The sequence below is a fragment of the Pimephales promelas genome, chromosome 7 (assembly GCF_988280905.1).
Source record: "Pimephales promelas chromosome 7, fPimPro1.hap1.1, whole genome shotgun sequence".
NCBI classification, from domain to species: Eukaryota; Metazoa; Chordata; class Actinopteri; order Cypriniformes; family Leuciscidae; genus Pimephales; species Pimephales promelas.
Genome location: NC_142775.1, coordinates 8,920,945 through 8,945,877, shown reverse-complemented (window position 1 = coordinate 8,945,877; position 24,933 = coordinate 8,920,945). Strand labels below are relative to the sequence as shown.

At 39.1% G+C, this 24,933-nt stretch overlaps 1 long non-coding RNA gene across 3 annotated transcripts; it reads right to left on the bottom strand.

The window, feature by feature from the left end:
* Positions 1-6,775: 6,775 nt before the first annotated feature.
* Positions 6,776-10,870, bottom strand: LOC120479471 (uncharacterized). Of its 3 annotated transcripts, XR_016169249.1 has the most exons (7): positions 9,880-10,307; positions 9,164-9,265; positions 8,193-8,442; positions 7,989-8,050; positions 7,784-7,875; positions 7,580-7,698; positions 6,776-7,480 (listed from the first exon to the last, which is right to left on the bottom strand). It is a non-coding gene; the product is annotated as an uncharacterized LOC120479471 (long non-coding RNA). The 3 variants fall into 3 exon arrangements; XR_005622924.2 differs by having other exon boundaries at positions 7,580-7,695; positions 9,164-10,870; XR_005622921.2 differs by having other exon boundaries at positions 9,164-10,306.
* Positions 10,871-24,933: the final 14,063 nt, after the last annotated feature.

Genomic DNA, 24,933 nt, shown 5'->3' with positions numbered 1-24,933 from the left:
CCTAAAGCGTCAGATATTGAAGCATGTCCAAATGTCAGTTAAGTGACGCCTTGGGGGTGAGAATGGGCTGTGTAGTCAAGACAACTTAACCCGAGACCAAGACAACCAAGACCGAAGGAGGGCGAGACCGAGTCAAGACCAAGACCATAGTGTATTGAGGCCGAGACAAGACCAAGACTTTTAGGGGCCGAGACCAAGTCAAGACCAAGACCAGAGTGTATCAAGGCCGAGACCAAGACAAGACCGAAGGAGGGCGAGATGGAGTCAAGACCAAGACCAGCGCCCCACACTACATGACACAATAAAATGTGAAACATGATCAAAAGATATTGATCTGAAATCTTCTCAGATTGATCTGAAAGATCCACATTCCCATAAAAAGACAGATATTTATTACTCAAAGCTGAAATAAACTTAACCATCTTTATTCAATACTCCTGGGTGACTTCCATCATTTAGTACAGAATGTAAAACAAGTCTTCACTTTTCTCCGCCTTTTATTAACAATACAGTACATGAACATGAATACATGGGTGACATGAAAAAAAAACATAATTAGCAATGACCAGTGAGTCACGTTTTTGCTTTGAATTGCTTTGTTTTTGATTTGAATCAGTACGTTTTACATACAAAAAAAGCAAGGGTGTAAACAAAAAAATCTACTGGCAAATTAGTGATACTTTCACAGTTACGGTATTGAAAAAAAAATCCCAAATCCTCAATGTCCGAGACCGAGACAAGACCGAGGCCAAATGCGGTCGAGTCCGAGAAGAAATCAAGACCATCAAAAAGTGGTCTCGAAACTAAGACCGGTCTCGAGTACTACAACACTAACTAGAGGGCATGTCAGCTCCTCGCATTCTCACCGAAGGCGTCACCTTTGACCATGCTTCAATATTTGACGCTTTAGGTGCCCTTTGGTGTCAGTTTCATGACGCGATCCTACGGCGTCATCTGACTGACGCTAAAGGAAAGCGTCAGTTGGATGACGCGGGTAGGTTTAGGTCTGGGGTGGGGGTAGGGTTACACGCGATCCTAGGGCGTCATCTAACTGACGCTAAAGGGCGCCTAAAGCGTCAGATATCGAAGTATGGTCAAAATGCTTCGAAGTATGGTGAGACAACGCATTCTCACCCCAAGGCGTCACCTTTGACCATGCTTCAATATTTGACGTTTTAGGCGCCCTTTAGCGTCACTTACATGACGCGATCCTACGCCGTCATCTAACTGACGCTAAAGGAAAGCGTCAGTTAGAGGACGCGGTTAGGTTTAGGTGTGGGGTGGGGGTAGGGTACACGCGATCCTAGGGCGTCATCTAACTGACGCTAAGATATTGAAGCATGTCCAAATGCTTCCCAAGGCGTCAGTTAAGTGACGCCTTGGGGTGAGAATGGGCTGCAACATCGTATGAAGACTTCAGATACCCAACACCTGTGAAGAGACATCGTCAATTCCTGCCAGGACATCAGATGACACAAACTCTGAATCAACATGCAACAATGCTACAATTTTCAAAATAATTTGTTAATAAAAAAGTATTTGTGACTTTAATGAGCTCATTGTTTCTGCCTTAAAAATTAATACATTGTTTGAATCGCATTTTTTCTAACTGTAATTTGTGTATAGTACATTTCTGAAATGCATAACTTAGACCTCTACTTCTGATTACAGATCACTCTAAATTGTAATGTGGACCCATGCATTTTCTTTAAAGCTGCTTTGAAACCATGTGTATTGTGAAAAGCTCTAGACAAATAAATGTGAATTGAATTGTTCCTTCACCTGCACTCCGTGCCCGGGATTGTTTGTGTCTGCACACGGTTTCGCATGTTGACCGTTTGGATTATTCTAATAAATCTTGTGTGCTATATTCCTCATCTTCATTGATCTTAAGCGTTACAGACTGGACTTGTGTTCTAGTGGAGACCAGTCTTGCCTCGGAAAGACGTGAGGACACAGAGCGCATCTTTTGTGAGAATCGAGATGTGTTGTAATCTTGTTACTCAACTAACAGTCCCAGCATGTTATAACTAGTGGCCAAAAAACAGTACAACATAACATCATAAACAATTGCATTACCATGTTGAAAAATTTATTTCATATTATTATTATTATTTTATAGCCTATAATTGTATCTTACCACGTGTATTTGTGAAAGTGAGTAGGGGAGAGCGTGGCACAACCTACATTTTTTTTTAATCTTACTAGTTTGTGTAAATTCAGAGTATCCACCAACAAATCAATTCACATTCTCATCCCAAGGCAATATCTAACTAACACTTTTGATCATGCTTCAACATCCGACGCTTTAGGCACCCTTTAGCGTCAGTCAGATGACACTATCCTTGGGCATCATTTAACTGACGCTTTACCTTTAGCGTCAGTTAGATGATGCGGGTAGGTTTAGGTCTGGGGTTGGGTTAGGGTTAGACCACTGGGAAAGCGTCATCCAACTGACGCTAAAGGGTGCCTAAAGCATCAATTAGATGACGCATGGTCAAAAGCGTACACGGAGAGGGGGAAAATATTCGTTTTGCTAAATACCCGGCTTTGTGTAAACGTGGCCTAGTACAATTATGTGGTTTTATCTGAATTAATCATGAATTACAGAAGGGATACGGTTAATAAAGCATTTATTAACACACTGACTAACTATTACATATGTTTATGTAATAAGATGTATACATGTGCATTTGAATAGTTTATTAATCGTTTACTTAGACTTTTATTTTATGAACTACCAACAAATCCTAAATAACTGGTTTAGTTTTGGTTAAATGGTGGCGCTGGGATCTTTGTGCCGGTGTCCTGGTCCTGGGGACCACAGCTCTGCACATTTTATCCAAAAGTTTCCTACGCCCCATGAGGCCTTGCGTCAAAAGTGGGCGCGACTTCCGGTTCGAAGTAAACAAAGCGCGACTTGACATGCTTGACACTCGTTCATTCAACAGTTGACAGTCATTCAAGTTATAGCGATCCAAACTAGCTAACCATGTGGGAACACAACCTCAACGAAATTCAAAAGGGTGAAATAACAGTACCTTTAACCTCCGCAGTAGTTGATTGGGAGTATTATAACAACATTATTAATAATCAATACTCATCAAGGCATGGTGACAGACAGTTGTGCGAGCTGACAAACAATTCAAATAAAAAATACACACTTAGTCATTGTGCTTTGGAGTTTATTCAAAATTATAAATGAATGTGCTACTTGAATACATTAACTGGCACATTTGGTATTCTGTCAACACAGGCTTTGATCCTGAGTTTAGGTGTAACATCAGTAGCGAACAATCACATGCTGATAGAGTTAGAATATTATATGATATATAGAATATTAAGAATTTAAACAAATGTACACGGGAAGATTCGTCGTCTTTTGGGAGGTGATGGAAACTACAGTCGTTGGCAGGATCAGAGACGGGCTCTGGCAGGATCACTCTGATTTCGTTTTCAGCTTACGTTTAAAACAATTACGTTTAAGCCACTGAATTAGTTTAGTCCGGTTATACATTCAACCGCGAACAGCACATGTTGTCCCTGAGCTCCGTAACGACATCTCTCATAAAGATGTGCGTCTTTTAAATGGTAAAATAATTCTCAGAAAAACAGCTAGCCTCTTCGCTAACTAACACACAAAATACCATTGGAATGCTACTTCCGCCGCCTCACCGGGTGGAAGTTTTTTTTCTTTCTCTCTCTTCTCACAGACCGGCACATGAAACACGTAGATCAGTGGTCCATTGGTTATTTTCTTGATTGACACTGGGCTGGTCCAAAAACATCTTTAAACACCTCCCCATTTGAGCTCTGAGTGAGTGAGCAGTGTCAGTGTGTATCTGTCAAAATAGTCAGAGCGATGGAGAAGAAATGCAAGGAATGTGCGGATGAAAAAAAAGAAACTTCAAAGGCCCTTCAAGTAATGATGAGGATAGTGAGGAGGATAAAGAGAGAGATGAGTCAGTGCAGAGAACTGTGGTAAGCAGAGCTATGCTACTTTCAGAACAGGCTATGTAGGAACCCACTATATATGCATTATTTCCACATATGCGTGTTGGATGATAACGCATTTTATCAGAACTGTAATGAGATGGGTTTGTAAACCATGCTTTTTGCCAAAATAAAAGATCAATGCCGTTTCTGTCAAAATAAAATATCATGTACAATTGTAACAATGAAATCAGTGTGAAACGAATTATGAAAGTGGCTTTTATTTTTCAGTGCATTTGTTTTACAAAATATGTGTTACTGCCATGAGATTAATAGTATAGCTAGTATGAATGTAATGTAATGTAGTGTAATGTAGACAGACACTATATCATAACTAAAAGAGTTTTCTTTGTTCAATTTGCACACTGAATATGAGTTGGAGCTCATATTCAATTTTGAACTCTCAAAGTGCACCAGATTGATGAATTTAACATTAAAAAGCACAAACTTTTCTTATGAGGGAGCATGCCCCGAATCTCCCTAGAGGGACAGAGGTGCACTCACCACAGATTTCACAAAATACTGTTGGAAAAATTGGCATTGCTATCCCAATGCAGCTTACAGCTTGTTTTAGGGTTACTGTAAATCATGGTTCAACTTAGTAGTCATTTTGGTAACACTTTAAAATAACTGCACATTATTAACCATTTGTTAAGCAACAGTAACAGTTAATTCATCATTTACGAAGCATTAATAGACATTAATAAGCAGTTTATAAATACAGCTATTTCTATCTATAATGCCAACCCGGTCTCATCCCAAGACGTCATATAACTGATGTTTTGGGACGTCTTTTGACCATACAACAATATTCGCCTTTTTAGGGCCCCCTTAAACGTCGGTAGATGAGGTTATGGGATCCTAACTCTACCCCATACCTAAACCTAACCCTAAACCTAACCCGTCACCTAACTGACGTTAAAGGTAAAGCGTCAGTTGTATGACGGCCCGGGATCGCCATCTACCGACGTTTAAGGGGGCCCTAAAAAGGCGGATATTGACGTATGGTCAAAAGACGTCCCAAAACGTCAGTTATATGACTTTTTGGGATGAGACTGTGTTAATAATGCATTCAATTAATAATTTCTAAATTAAGTATAGCATTATTTACAAACAAGTTATTTAAGAGTTGTCAGTCATTTATAAGATCACTTAGAAAGTGTAAATAGATGTAGTAAATACAGGTAGTTATAAAGCATTTAGTAGTGGTCAGTTAACTATGTTTGTGAGCTCAGCTAACGTGAGGACTATTCATGCCTTATAAAGCATTTATAAAGGAGATTTAAAGTCGCATCAATCTTCTAAACAGTAAAATGTTACAAACACAACACAGTGATACAGAACATAGAAATATTTAACAGCCTTTAAATCTTCTTTATGAATGCTTTAAAGGGCATGACACTGCATGAAAATAGGTGTATCCGGACCAGTATACTCCTGTATACACTGCTGAAATTCGGAAGAATCCAGGAGTATAGTGGCCGGATATGTCAAATTCCATGGGTTTGTATATATCCGCATACATCCGGAATGATACCAAATCGGATGTATGTTGTGGACGTATACTTCCGTGCTAGAGCCATTTGTTGCCATGGCAAGTAATCCCATTAAAGTTTTTAGCAGGAAAAAATCACACCTTTTTGCAGGAAACATTCACACCTTTTTGCCTTCCAACCAAACTGGATTGGTTGTTCTTTTAAAGCCACTTCCAACACCCAGACCACTATTGGAGGGCAGGACACATTGAAAACCCAGTAAACTGACTTTATTGGTTACTTTTAAACATAGCCCACCCTAGGCCTTGTAGCATACTGATTTGATTGGTTATATACCAGCTATGCAGATATTGCTCAAATATATACCAAACCTCCCTCCCCCAATTTTAATATATTCATTAAAATAAATTTGATATATATATATATTTATATATATTTATATTTATATTTAAACACACAAAGAACAATGGGAAAGTCTGAAATTTTTATTAAGGTATATAACACATTCCAAATAGCATTATAAACAAGCATTACAGAGGAATTGGGAACAAAAACTAGAAAAAAAAGTATGAAGTAATAACATCTCAAAGGAAGAAAACATTCCAAAGAAAATTATAAACATACATTAAATAAATTGTTAACTTTTTATTTTCGTTAATTTTTTTTACCCAATCATTTTAAAGGACAGATGTAAAGGAATAAAGTACACAGTGTATATAAAAAGTTACATATATATATATAAAATATATGAAGAGTTCCATTTGAAATTTTCTCCTTTAATGATGATTTTTATCAAACTTGTATATTTAAGTTCAGTAATTTCTCTTAACTGGCAATGATAATTGCCTATTAATTGTTATTTAAGTGAAATTACTAAACTTAAATATACAAGTTTGATAAAAATCATCATTAAAGGAGAAAATTTCAAATGGCATTTAGAGGCTTTTGCATCTGAACTCTTCATATATATATATATATATATATATATATATATATATATATATATATAAAATATACGTAGATATTCCAAGTAAACAATATAAATAAATAGAACATTACAGAGAGTGCATTATAAACATACATTAAAATGCAAACAAGTAAACAAAATGGAGATAAGCAACATGGACAACAAAAAAAAGGAACAAATATATGAAATAATACGAGAAAAATAAATAAGAAATTAAAGTGTATATAAAATATTCAAGGTGTACACTGCCGTTTATAAGTTTGGGATCGGTAAGAAGTCTCATATGCTCGCCAAGGCTGCTTTTTTTTATATATAAAAAATACAAAAAAAGTAAGAGTAATATTGTTAAATATTATGACAATTTAAAATAAACGTTTCTATTGGAATACATTATTCTTGTGATCAAAGATGAATTTTTAGCATCATTACTCCAGTCTTCAGTGTCACATGATCCTTTAGAAATCATTCTAATGTGATGATTTGATGCTCAATAAATATTCATTATTATTACCAAAGTTGAAAACAGTTGTAGACTTTTTAGGATTATTTGATCAATAGAAAGTTATATTTCATTTATTTGAAATATGATGTTTTGTAACATTGTAAATGTCTTTACTATCACGTTTGATTCATTTAATGCATCCTTGCTGAATAAAAGTATTGAGTTAATTTGAGCTATCCCCCCCAAACCAAAAAAAAAAATATCTTACCGACCCCCAAACTTTTGAACGGTTATATATATATATATATATATATATATATATATATATATACATTTTTTTTTTTACGAGTTAACATTTTTCAAACTGCCATGATACGCTGGTGGTGTGACGCATAGTGTGGGTCAGCCTCTAGTCTGTTTTATAGTACCTAGCAGAGAGCAGATTGGTGGAGACCTCACCATTCACACTGGCCTTCCATCAACAATAGCATCATCTTCATCAGACATCAGTTCTATTGTTGCGGTCTTCCAAAGTTCCTTTTCTGTGTTGGTTTGTACAACCCCGGACCTGGTCTCCAGCAACTGAAAAACATGACAGTAACTTAACCACTAAAACACAGAGAGGAGGATAGTTACATTCTGAAGATAAAAAAAAAGTGCTTAACCAGTTTCTTAACTTACCAGTCGCTTTCTTTGAAGGTTCTTTGCAATGCTTGTCATAGTTTTTCTTTTCTGGGCCTTTTCAGGCTGAGCCAAAGAATACTTCCTCCGCAAAGTCTCAAAATACATCTTCCAACCTGCTAAATATATCATAAATAAATGTAATGGCAATAAAAATAAGTAAAACAGAGGACAATAAAATGATTACAACATCTTTAAGATTACCTTTTACACATTCAGGGTCAACTTCTGTAAAAGTTGACCTTAATTCTTCGAAGAGGTAAGTGGTCACAGCCAGGTTATGTGATGAATTTATTCTGGGGGGGAAAGTTGCAGGTATCATTACTGAAATTCACTTTTGGCATTCCAAATCCATAGAGTAGTAGATTAAACTAACATTTAGGCTATAGTATATAAGAAACAGTCTTACCTGGTTTGTGGAACGTATTTGTGTGGGTTGTTCTCTGAATTATGGAGGCGCCTTACAGATTCCTGTAAAGTTTGAAATTAAAAAGCAATTAAATTGATTCACAATCTTCAAGAGCTGACCATCACAGTAACCGCAAGAGACAAAACAATAATTGTAACCGAACTATGGCTTACAGCCACGTTATAGAACAATAATTGGACTTACCGCAATGTTCACGTCATGTGCCTTTTTTATTCTTTTCGAAGCGTTGTAAGATTCTTCATGTAACGTTAGTCTGTGCTGCTCATACTTTCGCTAAAGAGCATCAAGATGCTGGAGAGTCTCTCTGAGAAGATCAGGTTGTGGCCAAAGACAGATTGATCCTCCCATTGTGATTCTGCATCACAGCTGTGGGGCATGTGGATGTGATCATCCTCATAGTTATCCACTGCATTACTGACTCTCATTGATGCATCTATGGAAATATTATAACCATACACATTTTTTACATTAGTAGCTACTTAAAATAGATCATGGAGAATTCATTGATGATGGCACCCATAGTTACACAGAACAGTGTGTGAGAAAGATACATTAATTAAAAACGAAACAATACACAATCTCCTAACTCGCCATAAGTCAATATCAATATCTGAATGAGAGATGTAGCTAGCTGGCCTGCTAGCATCAACAATCTCTGTATAGACCATTTCACAAGATGTAAACACTGGTCCAGAAGCACTTCCTGTTTCAGTTTTAACACTGTATAAACGTTGGGTTAAAGTACAACCAACAGAACAACTGAATCAAAAAGTTAAACAAACATATTCAAGATATTTTCTTTACATTTGAAATTAAGAAGCCTTTTACAAACTGAAACAGGAAGTGCATCTGGACCAGTGTTGTTTACATCTCGTAATGTGCAATAGCAGTAATGTGAGCTATTGTAAGACTAATGTAAGTTACCATACTATCTTGTACTACCGTGAATATTCATTCATTCATTTATTCTTTCAGACTCTTAGGTCAATATCACAAAGTTAAATAAATAACATGTATGTGGGCAATGGTAATCATGCAAGATTCATTGTATTTTGTTTACGGCTTGTTACTGATCTTAAATGCATTCATAGAACGGACTTCACGAATCTAAAGTTAGGCAAACAAGCACATACCAGTTAGGCAAGTTAGCTTACCTGAATCTGACAATATTCAACACCCGGCGTGACTTCTTTATCGGAACATCGTAGCCGAGCCATTTCTGGGGTGTTCCTCAATCGGATTCCCGTCCTTAGGCCCTGTTTACACGAGAACGCTCGCGGGTGAAAAAGTAAAAATATTTTATCGGATGTGCCTTTCGTTTACACGGCGATGGCGTTTTTGAGGCTCAAAAACGCAAAAAAAGTGAAACCACCCTCCAGAGTGGAAATCTTAAAAACGCTCCACCTCCGCGTTCCCGTGTAACGGTAAAAACGCAAAAGTTTGCTTGACGGTGAAAGTTGTACGCAGGCGCGTGGACTTAGTGTTGTTGTGGTATGCACTCCTAGCCGCCTGAAGTGCATACTACATTGAATTTCACACACTTTTGCGTCTCCATTTGCACGCGGACTTCTCACACAAAACGCTCGTCTAAGCGCAGAATAAAAAAAAAGATGACGCAACGCCACTTTTGCGTTTTCTCACCAGAATCGGGCACTTTCAAGCCTATGCTTCCAAATGTGTGCCTTCCGCCATTGCCTCCGGTGCTCCTCGTCTTTAGGTGGTGGGTGTAGCTAAATCGTAAAGTGCACCACAACAACAATCTGACCGCCTCACATTATGTTCGTTACACCGTTGGTTCAATTGTTCTCTCCTCTTAATCCAACTGTTATGGCAGCACCTAACTGAACATTTAATACTTGCCATATTTTACCGTTCGTTTCAACTAGCGCAGAATCTCATCCCTCTCATGAGCCGGAAGTTGAAGTCTTTCTCAGACGGGAGTAAGATGACAAAACGAACGCAATGGCGTCACCCTTGTTGTCGTGCAAAATAAGGTGAATAGAAGAAAACTGTTTCCAAACCTTGAACTGTTCTCTTTGCTTCGGGAAAGAATGCTGTAATTTTAAAGTATTTTTCTCGCGCTTGAAGCAATACACTAACGTTATTGGTTGCACCTCCATTACGTCACCACATTTGTTGTGTTAATGGTTGTGAGTGGTGAATTTCAAACCTCAAAACGCCCCCTTTTCTTGCAGCTTGTTTGTTTGCGGAAGGACTTATTTACTCAAACCACAAACCTCGGTATGACGCGTTGCAAGTGAATCTATTTAATTTTGTGAATAAATATGATGCAGCTGGACCTTTCAACATGGGACAATAACACGGGAAAGCCCGGTGGTTTTGCGACCACTCGTTTCACATCATGCATGCCCAAAGAAGCATGGATTAACTCCAAGCCAAAACCGTGATGTCATTGTCCATCTCAGTTCAGATCTCATATAATGGTGTCAATGCAGGCAGTTCAATAACATTGTTGAATATTAAATAAAAATGTCCCCAACTAAGCAAAGCCAATGGCGACAAATGTTGTTGTCTGCAATTTGTAAAACTTCACAATAAAAATTTAGATATTCTGAAATGTTTCCCTGTATTTTTTATTTCATTAAATATTCAGATGTTTTTGTGAACGTATATTCATGGTGTTTATTTTGTCCTGTTTTTATAAAAGAATATTTGATTAGGATACTTTTTTTTCATACAGTAGTTTTAAGGCCCTGACACAGGCGACATAAGCCAACCCTAGAGTTGGCTTTAGTCATTGCTAGTTCTTTGACGTCGGTTTTCTGTTTCAGGGCCTTAAGAATTTATTTATTTTTCTGTACAAAAAAAACTTGTTTGCTGTAGACCAGAGATAATTTTCAATCCTGAAGTCCCCTGCCACTCCTCCCTCTGAGAACAGCCAGCACCCTTTGTGTCAGTCATTAACATATGAAAGGTCTTCTTCACACCTCTCACATCCAGCAGTGTTTCAGCTGTATATGTCCGTAAAATTTCACGGATTCCTGTATATGCCCGCGTAGGTGAGGTTTCCGGGTTTGTCTGGAAATATACTGTTCCGTGTTACTCTGATCCGCTTTTTCCCACATACATCCAGCAAACATCAAATTGCACAGGAGTTTACCATGCCCGGATATTGCCGGATTTGAGTCTTTTCATGCAGTGTGAATAGTCCTCACTTTAGATGAGCTCACAAACATAGTTAACTGACCACTACTAAATGCTTTATAACTACCCAAATTAACAGTGAATTACAGCATAAATACATGTTAATAAAGCATTTATTAACACACTAAGAAACCATCACTATATGTCTGAATAATATGATGTATGAATGTACATTTAAATAGTTTATTTATAATTTACTTCTAGTTCTAAGTAATCTTATCAACCACTGAAAACTCTTAAATAACTGGTTAATAAAAAATGCAATTCTTCATTTAGAAATGATAAATTGATCATTAATAAAGGATGAAAATGCAATTATAAAACAAATTATATGCTTTTAAATCAAGAAGAAAGCATTTATAGCTGCATTTAAACTGCTTATTAATGTCTATTAATGCTTTATGAATGATTAATTAACTGTTTACTCGTGCTTAACAAATGATTATTAGTGTGAAGTTATTATAAAGTGTTACCGTTATTTCATCTGTTAACTTATTCCTATTCACTTACACATACTCAAGGGCGAGCAAAGTTTGGTTGTGTTTATGTAGTGGGCCAGTTTGGGCCAAAAAGCCTGGGCCGATTTTTTTGTTCCAGTCCAGCCCTGCATTATATGCTTATAAATCAAGTATAAAACATTTATAGCTGTATTTATAAACTGCTTATTAATTTCTATTAGTGTCTAGGGACAATGTTTTATACATTATTAATTATATGAACTAAATTATTTATAGCATGCAGTTATTAAGTGTTACCGTCTATTGTGCTACTGTTGACATTGCAAAACACACACTCTAAAAAACAAGAGTGCGTGTATGTTTGTGTGTGTGTGTGTGTGAGAGAGAGAGAGAGAGAGAGAGAGAGAGAGAGAGAGAGAGAGAGAGAGAGAGAGAGAGTGTGTTCTAAGCATCTTCAGAGGCTGTTGGACTGATTGCAAAGTGACTTTATAGGGAAGCAATTTGATTGGTCATTCTATTTTTTTTCCAATATGAGGAACAGAAGATCCAAAAGCCTATAGACAGCAGATACATCAAAATTATCTTGAACGAGTGGACATTACAGAGTGTCAGAGAAGACAGATTCCTGATAGAGAAGAAATTACAATGTAGCATCTTCGGCTGTGAGAGAAAAATGGATCTCAAGGAGTGGAGAGAGAGAAGCCCTAGTAAGCTTCCTGTGTACTGTGGAAACCTCAGAATGTGATGGATTGGGAACACTCTACATAGTCAGCAACTCCACTTGATTCACAGTTGATTCTAAATTAATTTTAGCATGCTGCTAAGCTAACAATAATGTAGCGAAGATTACAAACATGTAGAATATTAGGTAAATTTGAAATATTGGGTAAATTTGTATTTTTTTTTAAATGTTTTATCAATACTTCTAATATTTTTTTATTTTTTATAATTCATTTAAACAGTTCTCTCAACTTTTCTGCCAGCTTAAATGACTTTCACTTCTGTTGTAAAGCATTTTGAGACTATCTCCAGATAGATACCATGGCGACTTATATTTTGGCCAAAACAAGGTTCATAATGCAGAATAATTTTGCCTTTTGAATCAGCCTTTGCATCTGCATCAATCTTCAGCTCACTAGATTTTAGAGTTTATAAGCTTATGTGTTGTGTGTGTGTGTGTGTGTGTGTGTGTGTGTTTGTTCTTGTGCAGTATTTTACATCACATCTCTTTTGGGGGCACCAATGCGATTGACAAATCACCATGGTGTGGTGTGTCACAATTTTGTAACATGTCTGTCATTCTGCTTTAACACACACGCTCCAACACCTCCTGATGTGAGAGAGAGAGAGAGAGACAGAAAAAAAAGATGAACATGAGAGACAAAAAGAGAAGCATGGCCTTTAAAAAAAGGGGGAGAACAGCACTTCCTGTCTCAGATGGAAAAACCATATAATTTGCAATAATGGTCCAACAATAGCAGAGTTTCTCTGCGGAGAAATTATAGTGAAAAGTGCTGCCGAGATTTCCACACTGGCAGAAACAGATCCACAGTAGACAGAAGTCTTGTTTACTTGGTAAAATAGCATCAATTAGGCGAAGATGGTGGAATTAGCATATGCTTTTAATGGACTGGCCTTTGCCGAAGGTTCTCGGGAGCCACGGCTGTGAGGAGAGGGACATGTTCTGGAAAAAGCAGGAAAAGGTCATGTGTCTGCAGTGTTCAGGTGATCGTATTTTCTTCTAAACACTTGTGCATTTTCTCCCAGATTCACAGTGAAATATCTCACAATAGAAATTATTCATGAGAGAATGGCTTTTTTCCCTCTAATTATTCACATTTAGATTTATTTTTTTTGTCCAGTACATTCCTTGTGTAGAACGAAAGGTATAGCAGACAATTCACCTTTGGCTAAGCCCCGCCGCCCTTAGTTACTGTTGCTACATCCGTCACACTTCATCTGCGCTCTGCATGGCTTATGCTGTAACAGCTCTTCCTTCCTGCTGAAATGTTATCAAACTTTTATAAAGGAGCAAATAAAGTGTCCGATAGAAGTAGGCAAAAGGGGCTGCAATATGCGTTAAAAGGCTATATTCAAGACATACAGGTGAAACGCAAGAAACAAAAAGGCATCCAAATAGAGGCAAAAGCATAACGTTACCGGTCACAGTCAAAAAATGAACCACCGCATTTCCTACTAATGGAGAAGGAGGCTGGGACTAACAATATCAGGGAGCAACACTGTTCATGCAAAGCTGGGTAGGTCTCTATTCACTTCTATAATCGTTATTACAAAGCAAACGGACTACACGAATACTGTATAACGTTGTATTTATTAGCAGCGTCAGCTAGCGTATCAACAACCGGTATGAGAACCGAAATCATAACCTAAAACATTCTAAAATGGTCTAACTAGTATAACTTCACACTCACAGTAAGGTTAGAAGTAAAAAAAAAGATGTGCTTGTTGATCTTTGCGGGGTTTAGCTGACTGAGGACGTCCATACAGTTTAACCCAAACACGCAGCCCATTCTCACCCCCAAGGCGTCACCTAACTGACTAACTTCAATATCTGACGCTTTAGGCGCCCTTTAGCGTCAGTTAGATGACGCCCTAGGATCGCGTGTAACCCTACCCCCACCCCAGACCTAAACCTAACCGCTTCATCTACCTGACTCTTTCCTTTAGCATCAGTTAGATGACGTCGTAGGATTGCATCATGTAAGTGACGCTAAAGGGCGCCTAAAACGTCAAATATTGAAGCATGGTCAAAGGTGATGCCAGCACGACACTTGTCACTGTCAGGATTTTACTTCGGTTTTGGGAAGGGAAAAACGGACACCCCCCTCCAACCTCTCTGGGAAGTGATTGGTCAATCTACATTCTAGGGCGTGGCTTAGACAAAGGTGAATTCTTTCATGATCTGTCATATGTTTGTCAAACTTGGGTTTTACAAAACAAAAAATCATAATAGAAATCTATTATTCAAATTATTTTTGCATGTTTTTTTTTTCTAATTACTGATTACAGTAATTATATCTTTTTTACCTCTTGTAACCACAGCCAAAAAGCACCCACGCCCTCAGATCACTTGGACGTGGCTGTGATTACAAGAGGTAAAAACGATATATATATAAACTGTTCGTTTTCTCACACAAATTTTTGTTGTGTTAGGCCATCAATGTGTACTTACATTTACGAGTCATTAAATCATGTTTAATTTGGACTTCTCTGTGCATGCTCTTAGACCTCCATTATATGACTGATAGAAAGGAATGGTTTGACCTAAAATATCAAAATTGAAAATACTGTGGAAACAAAGACACCGACACCTAACTTTTAAATGTTACCTTTGTGGTGTATGTGTATTTTCAACTCAGTCTCACTGGAAAACCCAAGTTTGTATGAGGTGGTGATTTTGTATGAATTTGTACAATTTGATTCATACAAAAACGCACGATTTTCAAAGGAATCTCATTCTGAAGCACCATACCGAAACCCACCATCACTAGGGTTTAAACTGATAGTACTAAAACAGACAAATGATATTTCATATGAATTAGCCACCAATTCAGGAAAATGTAAAATCACTATGAATTTCTATGAGATTGTGTTGGTATTTTTCATGATGCTCAGACAAGTCAGGGAACTCAAGTCACTAGTCTAAAAAAATGATGTGTTGGCTGTAAATAAAGGAAGGTTTGCAGCTATTTGAGTTGTAGCCCTGGACCCGGATATACTGTATATTTTTAGTTCAAATCCACAGCTATCATAGCACATGCTTACATAGTAACGTATTTAGCATTCATGAACAAGTAAGATTCAACTGGCATTAGCACGGTCATTGCTTAAAGAGTCAGTGTTACCTTCAAATAGTCTATACTGTTCTTATAAGCATCTTAAAAGGTGTTCATTAAAAGCACGTGTTCTGATCCATCAACGACGAGCGCCAGTCTTTGTGCTTTCAGAAAGTTTTGACAGCGAAAACCACTGTAAGACTCGTAAAGGAGGAAATTAGCAGTCAAATTAGTGTTGTGGTCAATATTCCTCAGAACAAGAGAGAGCTAATCAATCAAAACAGTTCACCAATTCATTTTAATAATTCATCAGTTACCACCCACTAGCATGCTCTCTGATTCCCTGAAAAAAGCTATTTCATCATTAAACATGGAATAATTGTGTCTGTTCGGATAAGCGGAAAGAATTCATCGGCTCTCTCTCTCTCTCTTCAATGCCTCTCATTCGTCTGCAACCTCTCAAATCGACTGGTCTTGCACAGTTGCAGCCGAACAAGAAAGAGAATTGTTGGTGTCAAGCCGCAGTTTACAAATATGACATCTCCTCTGGTACGGCCGCAGATATGAAATATTGATTTATACGCAGTAAAAGGTCTTATAAAAATGATCACATACACATGAGGGATTAATGCCTGAAAGATCAATAGAAATTTCATTCCTGACGCTGGACTGTCACCTACGGTGAAATGCTAAAATAAAGAAATCAATATTATCTATGAAATGTCAAATTTATTATAATTATGTGGATGAAAGCTGGCCAAGTGGCTCCCGAGAGGCCAGGAGGGATAGGTTACCCTGTTCAGGCTCCCCTTGCGGTTCACACGCTCCGCCTGCCAATTTGAGCGCAATATCGGAGTAGAGGGCTGCCGGCTGCTCTCAGAGGCCAAATTCCTGCAGGAATATTTAACTGCATGTTTGGAAAGCCATGCTCTGGGTTGTGCGGGTTGTAACAGCTGCTGACGTGGAGTGACAGTTCTCTCCTTTCCCGATTGAGACCTGCCTGCTCTCCTGCTGTCTGTCTCGCGAAGATGATGTCACGCGGGACAAAAGACGAGAACGGCGTGTCACGAGATGTCAGTGCTGAAGACATATTCCCTTTTAACACTTATTGATTCCACCACCTCTTTGTCCTCTTAATACAGGATTGACTGAAATCCTGTTTATTAACAGGACTTCACTTTATTTTCATATTCAGATTCCAGATCGCAAAACCAATAGCATTTTGAGACCTGTTATCATATCAGAGCATATTTTGTATGTAGACATCTGGGAGGAATATAAGCTCAGCTTTTTATGCTGTTTACACTCTCTCAGTGATGTGTTCTGATCCTAAGAGGAGCATAGCTGTCCAAAAACTTGATATATTATTATATGAAGTATTGTAGGAAGATCAAGGAAGCCAATGCCTTATTTTGTAACACTTTAGAATACTGTTTCTTCATTAATGAATGAACTAAACAGGAACAAATTAATGCATTATCAACATTCAAGTAACCACCATAGAAACTCTGATTAAAAAATTAGTAAGTAGCACTCAGTTGAATGTAGTTCACTATTAGATAATGAGTAACTATTTTTAAAAAAAAAATTTTCATACCTCATCTCCCGAACTACTATATACATGGCTCATAATTAACAACATGAATAATGCATAATTTATGATAAAAGGTAACGGTAACCCACCCAAGTGATATCATCCTTCTAAACCCACTCGTCCTTCTAAAGGAACTTCTAATTATTTGGATCGTTATTCTAAATAACAAAAAAACAAAACAAAAAAAACACGATAACTACTGTACCTAATATTGACTGAAGTCATTATAAGCTTTTGAAATCTTTGTAAGATTTTGAATAGTAATTCCATCATATGGATTTGGCAACACTTTTGTCATTACTAGTGGGTTACCTTTATCTTCACTTCAAAATACTTATCCAAATAGTAGTAGTATATTAGTAGTACCTTTAGAAGGATGTAATAACACTTTCATTACTTCATTACTGTTCAAAACCTTACAAAAAAAATAAAATAAAAACTCTGAAACTCTGACAAAAAAAAAAAACTGATTTAAACTTGCTTTATAAATCAAGATTTTCGCTTTAGAAAACTGATCCAATTTGTCAGTTGTTACTTTTGAAGGATGTAGTAACACTTGATTCATTACTAATGGGTTACCATTATACATTATGCATTGTTAATATTAATTAGGAACCTGAATATAGTAGTCCTTAGAAGTATGGTATGAAAAATAGTAGTTACTGATTAGCTAATGAACTACTACATTCGACTGAGTGCTATTAATTAGTATTTTTTTTATTCAGAATTTCATGTTAGTTAATAGTAGAATGTTAATGCATTGCTCATTTGTTCCTGCATATTTATTCATCAATGAAGGAACAGTATTCTAAAGTGGTACCATATATTTGTCACAGTCCTTCGTCTGCACCAGTCTGTCTCGTCATCTGCACTACACTTCCCCGGATCCTTTTGTTTCTACTCCCGGACTCACTCCCCAATCAGTCACCTGTTCCTCGTCCTGTCATCATCATTCTCACCTGTTTGCACCTCGTTTAGTTTGATTCCCCTGTGTATTTAGTTCTCTCTCCTCCAGTCTGTCTTTGTCCGATCGGTCAATGTGTAATGTTACCCGGTGTACCCCGTCTTCCTGCCTGTATTTATGGAATAAACCCTGTTCTCCCTGATACTCCGGTCTCCTTGTTCCTCTGCCTGCTCCACACCCGTGACAGATTGACCGACCCAACAGCAACATGAACGCAGTGAGTTTTCCGGGGAGTCTCTACCCGATTCGGCGGCCCCGCTTGATTCTGGTCCCCCGAAAGCCTGCGCTCACCGTCAGCCCTGCAAAGCTTGAGCTCTCCCCTCCGCTGGTTCCGTCCAGCCTCGCCGTGCCCAAGCTCTCTTCTCCGCTGGTTCCATCCAGCCTCGCCGAGCCCGAGCTCTCCTCTCTGCTGGTTCCGTCCAGCCTCGCCGAGCCCGAGCTCTCCTCTCTGCTGGTTCCGTCCAGCCTCGCCGTGCCCGAGCTCTCCTCTCCGCTGGTTCCGTCCAGCCTCGCCGTGCCCGAGCTCTCTTCTCCGCTGGTTCCGTCCAGCCTCGCCGTGCCCGAGCTCTCTTCTCCGCTGGTTCCGTCCAGTCTCGCCGTGCCCGAGCTCTCCTCTCCGCTGGTTCCGTCCAGCCTCGCCGAGCCCGAGCTCTACTCTCCGCTGGTTCCGTCCAGCCCCGCCGAGCCCAAGCTCTCCTCTTCGCTGGTTCCGTCCAGCCCGCACCAGAGATCGTCCAGACTGTCCAGCCAAGGACCGTCCAGACCGTCCAGCCAGAGACCGTCCAGACCGTCCAGCCAGAGACCGTCCAGACCGTCCAGCCAGAGACCGTCCAGACAGTCCAGCCAGTGACCACCCAGACCGTCCAGCCAGAGACCGTCCAGACCGTCCAGCCAGTGACCGCCCAGACCTTCCAGCCAGTGACCGTCCAGACCGTCCAGCCAGAGACCGTCCAGACCGCCCAGCCAGAGACCAGGATCCCACCTAGCCTCCCTCTCCCACCTCCTCCCGTCATGCATCCGTCAGCCCCTCCGTCTGCCAGCTCCCCTGACCCAGCCTGGTCGTTGGATCCCCGGCCTTCACCTCACACCTCCTCCATCTGGACACTTCCTCGGCCCCCTGTCCCATCTGCTCCCCCTTGGCTCTTACCTCCCTCAGCTCCTCCATGGCCCCTCAGTCCACCAGCTCGGCCAGGCTCCTTCTGTCCTCCGGATTCCCTTCACTCCCTCGTCATCCTCCCCTCACCTATGGACTTCCTTCCTCTGGCTCCGCCCCGTTATGTCACCCCTCCGGTTCAGTTGGACTCCTCACTCCCTCCAGTCATCCGTCAGCCCTCACTCCCTCTGCCCTCACCGTGTCCCTCTGTACCCCTGTCATCACTTCAGTCACCAGAGCCTGCGGTGTCCCCATGGTCCCTCGGTCCCTCCTCAGCACCCAATGTCGTCTGTCCCTCAGCTTCACCCTGGTCTCCTCTCCCATCTGCTCCGCCCCTGTCAGTCGGCCCCCTGGTGTCGTCAGCCGCAGTTCCATCGGCTCCACCAGGGGTCCACCCTCCATCTGCTCCGCCCTGGGGACGCCCTCAGCCTGCTCCGCCCTGGGGACCCCCTCATTCTGCTCCGCCCTGGCCACGCCCTCAGCCTGCTCCGCCCTGGCCACGCCCTCAGCCTGCTCCGCCCTGGCCTCGCCCTCAGGCTGCTCCGCCATGGCCTCGCCCTCATCCTGCTCCGCCCTGGGGGGGGCTTCCTCCTCCTTACCACGCCCTCCACAGCCTCCAGGGCGCCCACCCCCCCTCCCCATTGATGTTACGGTGTGAGGCCACGCCTACCGGGAGGGGGGAGTGATGTCACAGTCCTTCGTCTGCACCAGTCTGTCTCGTCATCTGCACTACACTTCCCCGGATCCTTTTGTTTCTACTCCCGGACTCACTCCCCAATCAGCCACCTGTTCCTCGTCCTGTCATCATCATTCTCACCTGTTTGCACCTCGTTTAGTTTGATTGCCCTGTGTATTTAGTTCTCTCTCCTCCAGTCTTTGTCGGTCTATGTGTAATGTTACCCGGTGTACCCCGTCTTCCTGCCTGTATTTATGGAATAAACCCTGTTCTCCCCGATACTCCGGTCTCCTTGTTCCTCTGCCTGCTCCACACCCGTGACAATATTGTGTTATACACTTATACGATTGTAAAAGTCTAAGCATTCTAATCAATCAAATCTCATCATTTTAAGCACACACACACACACACACACACACACACACACACATATATATATATATATATATATATATGAAGAGTTCAGATGCAAAAGCCTCTAAGTGTCATTTGAAATTTTCTTCTAGAAGGATCATTTTTATCAAGCTTATATATTCAAGTTCAGTAATTTCACTTAAATTACATTGCAATTTAAGTAAAATTACTGAACTTAAATATACAAGCTTGATAAAAAATGATCATTCTAGAAGAAAATTTCAAATGGCACTTAGAGGCTTTTGAATCTGAACTCTTCATATATATATTCGTGAAGCTGTTTTATCCAGCAACAGGTGATGAGCAAACAGTCTGTATACACAGATTATTAGAAACACCTGTTCAATTTCTCACACCTGTTCAAAAAAGTGGTGGTGTAATGGTGTGGGATGTTTTCTTGGCACACTTTAGGCCCCTTAGTGCGAATTGGGCATTGTTTAATTGCCATGGCCTACCTGAGCATTGTTTCTGACCATGTCCATCCCTTTATGGCCACCATGTCCTAGTTTCCAAATTGGTTTCTTGAACATGACAATGACTTCACTGTACTAAAATGGCCCCCACAGTCACCAGATCTCAACCAATTGGGCATCTTTGGGATGTGGTGGAACGGGAGCTTTGTGCCCTGGATGTGCATCCCACGAATCTCCCTCAATTGCAAGATGCTATCCTATCAATATTGGCCAACATTTCTAAAGAATGCTTTCAGCACCTTGTTGAATCAATGCCATGTAGAATTAAGGCAGTTCTGCGAAAGGCGGTCTAACACAGTAGTAGTGTGGTGTTCCTAATAATCCTTTATGGCAGTGTATGTTCAGTGACTTGCTGCTCTTATGGAGTTTAGCTTTGAGAAGGATTTCAAACATATAAGTACAATTTATTTGACATTGGGACTTTAATAAAATCACTACCTTTTATTTGCATTTGCATTCATTTAACGTGAGGATTTTGAATTCAACAAATAGTCAAAAAATTTTGCATATGATATTAAATCACTGAAACCTGCATTTTAATTATAAACCACTTGCAATATAATTTAAACAGGCTCTATCAATGCTGAAATGGTGCTCCAACATGAGTATTTAAAAAGTCATTGCCTTTCTTTCCATGAATTTTTAGTGAATTCCACAGATCTCATTCACACACAATCAAGCTCAGCTGTATTATTTTATCAATGCAAGTTTAACTGTTAGTTGGTTTCTGTAACCACCTGAACATCACCAATAAAACCTGCACAATAACCTGAGAAAAAAACAAACAAAAAAACCCCCACACAAACACAGTGCTGGTTTTAGAGCCACTATTAAAGATCCCAGAAATCCATGAACACTTTATCCTGGATTTTCTCAGTATCCACGTTAACAGATGATGGGACGAACACTTCAGAGAGACCCTTAAGAGCCCACTGAGCCCAAACCCTTATCACACATTTAGAGCCACGCGCTTTACAGATGCCTCGGTCAATTGAACCAATTTAATGCTCTAGATATTAGTAGAGAGAGAGAGTAGGTGGAAATGGGACATCATGTTGTTACAATTCAAAGAGTGCTAAATCGAAGTCAGAAGATCAGACCAGGAGAGATAGACAGAATTTATATAAGCCTGGTGGCAGACAAATATTCTGTCTATTTCTCCAGGTCTGATCTTATATATATATCTGTATGTGTGTGTTTACACACACACACACACACACACACACACACACACACACACACACACACACACACACACACACACACACACACACACACACATATATATATTAGGGGTGTGCAAAGCAGCCGGTATTTGTATCTGTATTTGTATTTGTTCAGGGAGGAAAAGTATTTGTATTTGTATTTGTATTCGAGTGAAATTCAAAATAGGCATAAAAATCTTTAAAAATACTTTATAGTGTATGAATTCTTTAATTATATCCATTAATAATTATGTATATTGGTTGATGTTTTTCTATAAATCCAGCAATGAACATGTAACAAGAAAAGTCATTGAAAAGAAAATAGCAGTCATCCATTACCTCATGAACCATGGTTAAACCAACAACTAATAAAATACAATTGTGAACATTATGAACCCCAACACCACGGTGGAGGACGCTGAGTAGACAGAATAAGTTTAGGGATAATTTATAGTGAGGAGGTTATGAGCCCGACGCGAAGCCTGAAGGCTTTGTATTCGCTGCCTCGCTCTACATTACCCCGCTTATTATATGGCTATACCAAATAAATCAATAATTTGACTCAAAATATGGATATAAAAAGGAGTTTGTGGATTTAAAAAACGATTGTATCGCCTCCGCTAAAGAAGAAAAATAGTCCGTTCTGTCTCTACATTTAGAATCCATGGCAACGCTCTGTTTTTCATGGCAACGGTGTGTTATACTTATAAGCAGCGGCATGTTATAATAACAGACCGCATTCTACATTAGAATTCAACCAAGCCATATAAGAAACAAATAATTACCGTTACCGAGCTAACAGAGCTACGTAAACAGAGCGAACAGCAGAGCACCCGTCTGCAGACGTCAATAATGGAATATACTCCCGATCAAACTCCGCTTCCCGAAAGTTATAAACTGCCTCCGGAACCTAGTTAAGGTACAAACAACTATTCAACAAAAATAGTGATGCAGTTAAGTGATTTTTTCGCTCAGCCGAGCCCTCTCTGTTGCTGTGTGGAGCAGCCTGTGTCAGTCACCTCTTCCTGAACGTCACTCACTCAACTCGCGCACTGCGGAGGAACGCAGCTTTTTGATATAAAGTATTTCTTGTTCCCGAATACAAATATATTTTTAAGTATTTGTTCGGAATAAGTATTCGTAAAAAACACATTATTTGTGCCTTTCCGAATACCGTATTCGGATTCGGCTCCACCCCTAATATATATATATATATATATAAACACACACATACAGAGGGTGAGAGAATGAGAGAGAGAATGAGAGAGAGAGAGTTTGCTGCATAGAGAGAGAAGGAATGTAAAGAACTTATCAGAACATGTTGGATGATGGCCACCTGACACCTGTGCTTTTGTGTTTTCTTTCTTTCTTTCTTTCTTTCTTTCTTTCTTTCTTTCTTTCTTTCTTTCTTTCTTTCTTTCTTTCTTTCTTTCTTTCTTTCTTTCATTCATTATTTATTTGTTCGTTCGTTCCTTCATTCATTCATTCATTCATTCATTCATGAGAATGCATTCTCATTGCGTCATATAGGTCACACTTTTGAAATTGCATCTAAATTGCTCTAATTTTCCCTTTCGCGTCAATATAACACGCTTCGGTTATGGTAGGTTTAGGTCTGGGGTAGTGTTAGGGTTAGATCACTAGGAGGCGCCTTCTGGCCCATATAAATCTGAGTTTCATATTGACGCTAAAGGGTGCCATGTGCGTCGGATGTAGACGCAATTTTAAAAGCGTCACCTATATGCCAACTTGGGATGAGACCGGGCTGCTATATGATGCCTTGGGATCTTATCTGCCACGGGACAGGATTTCTGAATGGCTGTAAGGTGATTCAACTGACACCGTATAGGCGGATGTAGTACATCTGAATTTGATTCATAATACACACTCTATATAGAACTTTTTTTTTTTACATTTGCTAAGCTAGTTTCAAACTAAAGATAGTACCCAATACACAGTATGTGATTTCGGACACAACAACTGAAATGGAAGTTTCTAAGGGGCTGTTTCCCGCACTGTTTTCAACTAAAAACTGAAAGCCTTTTTTTATTTAATTATTATTTTTTTATTATTATTATTATTTTTAATTTTATTTTGGCCTTTCATTCACATAACAACAGTGTTTTTGGGGCCAGAAAACACAAACTTTTAAAAACTGGTTTCAAAGTGGAAGTTAGAAACTATATAATTATTGTGTGTACACTACAAAAACTTTCTTGAAAAAGGTTATGAGTTCAGTCAATAGACGAGTAATATTTCTTTACAAAGTGGCATCGCCAACTACTGCCCTGGCATGCATAATACAGCATTTTTTTTTTTTTTTTTTTTTTTTTTTTTTTGCTGATCCAGGTCAAAATTGACCAGGTCAAATTGACCCTAATTGGATTCAATATAATTAATCAAAAATCACACTATGAAAAACAACAAAGATTTAGAAACTATAAACCTTTCATATCAACATTTGTCAAACATTTCAAAACAATACAGTAATTTAAAAAAATAATAATAATAATAATTTTTTAAAACTGTATACTGCCTTTTATGCATATATATTTTTTATTATGCACATACAGTTTTAATTGTTTGTTTGTTTGTTTGTTTTTTTACATTTTATGCTTTGAACATCATAACTGAACAACTGAATTTAGATATATAATGAAAATGTGCAATTTTCCTAGTTAATTTTCCCCAGTTTCCTAAGACCTAGTTCCCAATAGTTTCCCTATTTCATTCATTTTCTGTATCTTCAACAACATTTTCCTCAATCTCTGAAGCATCCTCTAACTCTGAAACATCTTCATCTGTATCAGTAGCACAGTCCTGTGACCAAACCAGTGAAATTACATATTTTACTGTCATATTTTACATATTTAACTTATTTAACTTTGGAAGCTATTTTTTTTCTCTGCTTTCTATGTTGAAGTCTCGTGCCACCACACTTTTTAATTATAATTTTATTGTTTGGCTCTGTAATGCTGCATTTGAAAATCCTACATTAAAGTTCTGGTTAAAGGCTAGGTATTTC